The following is a 6,877-nucleotide window of genomic DNA, read 5'->3' as shown; positions in this document are numbered from 1 at the left end:
CCGACCCTTCTTCAGGAACCAGGCCATCCAGTCGTGCCCTCTGGACCAGATGCTGATAACTGCCGTGCCTGGCGCCCCCGGCCCCAGCGGTCCAGCCTTCCCCACCGCACAGGACACGGATGGAGCGGGGCCTCTCCAGGCTCGATGGCTGCACCCCACAACTTTGAGAGAGACAAAGGCTGCAAGTCTTGAAAGCAGCCTCTCAACAAGTTGGGGCCAGGGCCAGCCCTGGGCCTCCAGGCCACGGGCCCCCTCAGCCAGACAAAGAGGAGAAACAGCGCCACTGTCTGGGGACAGGCGGCTCGAGGTAGGCGTCATTCATTCACCTCACTGCTGCAGTCACGGGGAAGGCAGGCAAGGAGGCCTTTTCTCTCCAGGAGAACGTTCCAGGGAGAAAGCTCCAGCCCTCCCGCTGTCCGTCCACGAAGGCCCCGCTCCAGCTCGGCTGCCGTGCGGTGCTTGTTTGTGCAGTAAAAGCTGAGATGGATTATACCTCTCTGGGGAACATATGCATTTGATAGAGGCTCATGTCTCGACATCTTTTTAATAACAGCAGTTCACACCCTTGTAATTTTCTCTCAGCTCCCTGGGAAGGCACCAAGAAATGACTTTGTATTCCTGTCAGCCCAACCTGATTTTTTTTTAAGGATCCTTTCTGCACAGCCCTCCATGTATAAGGCAGACTAGCAGGCTGGGGATTTTGGGGTGCAGGGAGATATTAGCCATCGCGAGCCCGTGCTGGCTCCGTGCAGACGGTGCCTACATCCCTGCCAGCTCCAGCACCCTTGGGCGCTGTCCTTCCACAGAGGTTTCTCACACACTTTGCCATCTTGAGGTTCCTAGGCCCCAGCAGTGTGGGGTTCCTAGGCCCCGTTTTCCTCCCAACACCCCAGCAGGGCGCTCACCTAAGCCTCAGTGCTGGGCGCTGCATTCTGGGTGCTTACAGCTTATGAAGCCAGACGCATTCCACTCCCGAGCACCTCAGGCTGGAAGTTCCTGCACATCCCCTTCAGGCCTGGGGCCTCCTCCTGTTCTCAGCTGAGGAAGTGGAGGGTCGCGCTGCACTTCCAGGGACAGCTGGTGCCTTTAGCTGTGGTAGACTCATCTCTCCCCAAGAAGCTCTGCTGCCCACCCACCATCCTCCAGCTGAACCCCAGGCCCGACCTCATGGCTGCAATCACTTGTGAGCTACACTGCTTTTGGTTACTAAGAGTCCGAGCAGCTGTTAAAAAAATGACAGCTGATTTCAGGTTTGCCTCTGGTGACCTGTTTCTACCTATTCGCACCTGGTTTATGAAGGACAAAGAGGTGGGGGTGCAGCGTGAGGTTTTATGTCTTGGGGGGAGATTCCATCACTTTCTCTCCCTGCTTCTGCCCTAACCACACCCCAGTCATAAAGGCCACTCTGCTGGCAACCTGTTTCTGGTCAGGGTGCACATCCTGGACAGCTCCATCCCAGGAGCTGTGGAGTGTGCAATTGTTAGGAGTCTGGACTTCCCCAGGGTCTAGTTGTCGCCCCTGCTGTTGGGGGGAGGACCGAGGACCTCTGTCCTTAGGAGACTTCAAAAAACCCAACTTGCAAAATGGTTTCAGTTTTTGTTTGTAAAGCTCTTCCCTCCGCGGCCTCCTCGGGATTTCCCAACCCCACCTTATAGAGAACCACCTGCATCATGTCCTTGGGAGTCTGTTAATGTACTTTATCATATCATATGTCATGTTGTCTAAAAAATGCTCTAAGCAGGAGATGGAAACTATCTCACCTATTGCATTGAAGGGAAGTCTAAGTGTCCCAAAAGGTTTAAATGAACAAGCTGTCGTGAAGTCGTGGCTGTTACAGCACAAAGAGGCCTGTGGCTGAAACAAAGCGAATTGTTCTAATGCAAAATGAGCTTCTGCTTGGATGACCTAGGGGAGTTCTCTGAGTTTTAAGAATGAGGATTTCTGAAGGACTCAGAATGAGCAGTCACAGATACTGCTAAGGAGAACAAAGTAGCTTGGGAAGTCATTAGACTCCATGGGTTTTAATCCCATCTCTGGATAAAAGAGGGGCAGTGGGAGGGTCACAGGCATGGAGACAGGCTGAAAGAGGACCTGGGGAACAAGGAGTCAAGACCTAATCTCCCATTGAAACTGTCCTCCCAAATCTCAGCAGATAAACCACTTTAACCTTCCAGTAACATGGCAAGCAGAGGACGATTTTGCTTTCCCAGTACTTTACTTAAAATTTTGAAAAATCAGGCCCTCCCTGGTGGTGCAACAGGTTAGGACGCAGCCGGCAAGCTGGCCGCAATTGCTTCAGTGTGAGTTGCTGGCCAGGAGGCGACCCACATGGTGCGGCAGACCGCTCCTGACCCACCCGCTGTTCCTCTCAGAAGTATATTTCATTGATTCACTCTGTCTCTGGTGAATCCTCTCACCGCCCCTGAACCTCTGGCTTGTGCCCCAGTTCTGTATGAATAAATAAATAAATCTTTAAAAAAATTTTCTTTTGTAAAATCAAAATAAGTTAAAAAAAAAAAAAAAGCCTGGCCATCATAGGAATTTAAAATGCTGAAAAGATGGCAAATCGACTGAAAGCATCTCAGCTTTGCACACAACTGGGAAAACATGCTTGGCTGAAGAGCTCTGCTCTTCCTGGGTCCTCGCCTGCCCAGGAATACACTCCTGTGGGCCAGCACTGGCACTCCAGGGTATTTTCAGTGCATCTTGCCACAGCGGGCATTTGCTCAGCTCTCCACACTCACTGACTTTATCAGGATGACGTGAGGTCCTACGACACTGGATGGCAAGGGCACTTATTAGTAAAAGCTCCTCTCCTTCAAAAAGGGAGGCAGGAGGGAGTTCCCTGGTGGCGCAGGGCTGAGTCTCAGCATTACCAAGCTCTCCCCAGTCACTATAGCACAAGTTCAATCCCCGACCAGAGAGGTGACCCACAGGGTGCAGCAGACCTCTCCTGACCCGCCCGCTGCTCCCCTCAGCAGTGTACTTCTCAGTCGGCCTGTTCTGCTCCCCACTCTGCCTCTGGTGAATTTTCTCATCACCCTGTGACTCTGACCTGTACCCCCGTTCTGTATGCAGAAATAAATATTAAAAAAAAATTCATTCAAGCAGGTGTTCTCAAGCCTGTGTATCCCCAAGATGGTTAAGGAGAGTCTTATAACCCATCACAGAAGTTGCTCACGCTGGCAAGTAGTGGGGGCTGACCCCTGCAGAAGCTGTTGGGTCACAATCTCCAGGTGAACTGACCTGAAAATGTTGCCCTGTCTGTTCCGAATGGAGCTTGGCCTCTCTGCGGGCCTGGGAGTCACACGAAGCACGACCACATTCACATTGTGTCTCCAGCCAAAAAGAATTTTTAAAAGGAAAAATATCATCCAGAAGCCACGGGTACCCCTCCCCTTACACCCCCTCCCTGGTACCTCTCCCCAATATCATCCGCCCCCCACTCCACACACAGCAGAAGGAAGATGATTCACAGCTAGCCGTCAAGTTCTAATCAGAAGCCATCCTTGTTATAACCATGGTGGTTAAGAATGTGCCTGCTATTTTAAGTCCATAATTATTTTTTAATAGTACTATCATTTCTTTCCATTAAGTCTGTGTCAGTGAACTACAGCTTGGTCCAAAAGAGTGAAAATACATGTCGTCAAAAGTTGACTGATAATAGAAGTATGCCTTTTTCTTAATCTGGGAGACCAAAATGAAAGGGATAAGAGAAACCAGGAAACACAACAAATGACAACTATTAATTTAGTGGCAGGACGATTTGCATAGTAATGCCGGAAATGTGCCGCTGATTATCGCGCCTGCTCTATCATTAGGATCCGAGAAACAGCCTCAACTTGACGGCGTTCTCTATCGGTTAACGCTGTTTTGATAACTGCGCTATCTGCAGGATATGAATTATTTCATCGGCCCAATTTGGCCACTCTCACGTAGGATAGTTCTCTTCAGAAATTATTTTCCCTGTAAGTACACATTTGAAAATATAAAGAGAGAATTCACATTAAATCATATCATACTAATTTTCATTTTGCCCCATATATTTTAAAGCTTTTTTTTTTTTAACCCATCTGTGCCATCTTTCATGGACAACGTGGGCTCAGGGCAGCTTATTCACCATGACCTCCAATTTTATTTTATTTTTAAAGATTTATTTATTTGTATTTATCCGTACAAGGACAGGGTGTGGGCCAGAGGCACAGGGGGTGACAGGGATTCACCAGAGATAGTGGGGAGCAGAACAGGTGGATCTACTGAAACGCACTGCTCAGGGGCATAGCGGGGGGCTCCGTGAAGGTGTGCTTCTTTATCAGCCCCTCCCTCAAGGCCTGTGAGCCCCAAGCAGTCAGTACCGCCTCATCATTTCCCAGGTTCACATCGGCTTGAAGCTTAGAGGGGTCAGGTTCAAAGTTAACATGAAGCTAGACCCCACTGACAATCTACAGGGCGAAGATTCTGGATCACAGTGGTCTCTGGAATGGGCGACTGGGTAGATTAGTTAGCAGAGAAAGGGCAGGGGAGTTGTTGGGCATTCAGCTATGGGCAGAGCGCCAAGTCTCCCCCGCTTCCCCATCATCCCACCTCCTTTTCACAATGAGCTTCTTTCAGTAAGAGGAATTCCCACAATCTAGCTTCGCTGGAATACTTTCTTCACTTGATGCAAGTCCAGCGCATCCTCCCCAAGGAGCCCGGATCATGTCAGAGGTGGCTCAGAGTTGGTGAAAAGAGATCTGGGTTTAGTGGGAAGAACCTCATTTTATTGCATGTTTTCCATTCAACCGGCCAGAGTCTTATCTTCTTTCAATTGCTTTTTGCTCCAGCATTGGCAAAGAAAAGAGCAGCGAGTATGAGATCCATGCAAATTTCACACACGCTTAGGATTCTGCAGCCAGACTCAGATCCTGCAAGTTTTATTTTTATGTTTGGGATAAGTAGCACGTCATATGGCCATTACCATATCAAAGAGCTTGAGGTCCTGACTCAAGCAGCCCTGCTCTGGGGATCCAGGCCAGTGGGGGATCACACGTTGGGGTGTGGGGGGGAATCCTTCAGAGACGGAGTCTCAGGAAACCTTAATCAGTACTATCTAATTTAGCACTTTACTCATAAAAAGGACATTCCAGGAGCTGTTCTGCTATTTACCCAAAGTCTAGATGCATCTATTCTTATACTATTAAAAAAAAAATCTTTCAAATAAGATGCCAAAACCAAAACTCAGCCCTGAAGAGAAATCACGACTTCAGCATGAGCTCAGCAAAACTGCATGGAAATAAATCAGTCATCTATGTTACATGTTTCACTAAATATGCCAGCAATAATAAAATTGTAGGTGTGGTCTTCAAAAGGCAACGTTTCTTATGTAAATTCCCTGGAGCATTTTTGAATTGGGCTGAACAACAAAATAAAGCAGTTTGTATATTTATGGGATCCTGTTCTTCAGCAGCGCTGTGACTGAGTGAAATGCACCCCATATGTGTGATAACCAAACTGCATTTCCAAGAGGCATATATTTTCCTTTAACACCATATTTCAGTTAATGCATGTTTCAAGGGACAGTTTTCCAAGTTCTCTTTCCACTTCCCGCAGACAAGATGTTCTAAGGGACAGAACTATGAGGAAATACTTGATCACTATTTATAAACAAGTTTGGTTCAGATCATGAAGGAAGTGGGAAGTCCATTCATTTCCTTCCACCACTTCATTCCGAGCAAGCCATTCCCAGGATGTTTTTGTTATCTGGTGTTCGGTCGCGATTGTCATGGGTCAAGAAAGACCCTGCATACATGGCAGACACTCACGGGTGGCTTAAAAAAAAAAAAAGGCCCTCCCAGGTGGCGCAGCGGATTAAAGCCCTGCACAAAGAAGCTAAAGCCACTTCTGCAAGAGTTCGATCCCCGCCTGCCCCGGAGGTGACCACAGGGCGCGGCAGACCTCTCCTGACCCGCCCGCTGCTCCCCTCAGCAGTGTACTTCGTCGATCTGCCTGTTCTGCTCCCCACTCTGTCTCTGGTGAATCCTCTCACCCTCCGCATCTCTGGCCTGTACCCCAGTTCTGTACAATTAAATATATCTTTTAAAAAAAATGGCAGAAATTCCTCAAAGATGCCAAAGCCACTGCAGCATGAGTTCCATCCCCCCCAACTCCCCCCCCCAAGGAAGGTGACCCCCCAGGGCGCGGCAGACCCCTCCTGTCCTACCCGCTGCTCCCCTCAGCAGTGTATTTCAGTTAATCTGCCTGTTCTGCTCCCTGCTGTCTCTGGTAAATCCTCTCACCATTCCTGCACCTCAGTCCTGTACCCCAGTTCTTTCAGCATAAATAAATCTTAAAGAAAAAAAAAAAAGGAAATGAAACAAACAGCTCTCATTTTCTTTCTGTTCCTTCAGCCCACCTATGAACTCCATTTAAATTCCCTCAACAAATGAATTCAACATGGCGGGCTGCAAGGAAGCCGCCATGCTGAAGATGGCTGGGCTCGGAGAAGGAGCTGGTGGCGTGTGCTGGAGCTGGTGACGTGTGCTTGCCCCGGTTGGAGAGAGGGGTGAGCTAGTGAGAGCCCTGCGAGGGGCTAATATTTGCGCTATGGGTGAGGGGGAGGGAAAAAACGAGAGCAGAGAGCAACGTTGCCAGAACGAAAAGGCGAGGGCGAGGCACTCTCCTCAAGAGCAGTCCCGAGGGGAAGGAGGCTTCACTCTGCGCACCCCAGGGCCTTGCCAGGCACACACAGGCGGGGGCGCCAGTGGAGGGCTGTCAGTGACAAGGTGACAGCGTCAAGACTGGGTTTTCATCGATACAGCGACGAGATCAAGGTTGTGCTCACATCAGGTGAGCGTGGTTCAGAGACAGGATCAGAGCGGAGCAGGTTGGGAGTCTCCAG

The sequence above is a fragment of the Condylura cristata genome, unplaced genomic scaffold, assembly GCF_000260355.1.
Source record: "Condylura cristata isolate star-nosed mole 26May11 unplaced genomic scaffold, ConCri1.0 scaffold00011, whole genome shotgun sequence".
NCBI classification, from domain to species: domain Eukaryota; kingdom Metazoa; phylum Chordata; class Mammalia; order Eulipotyphla; family Talpidae; genus Condylura; species Condylura cristata.
Note: the sequence above shows the minus strand (reverse complement) of the source record.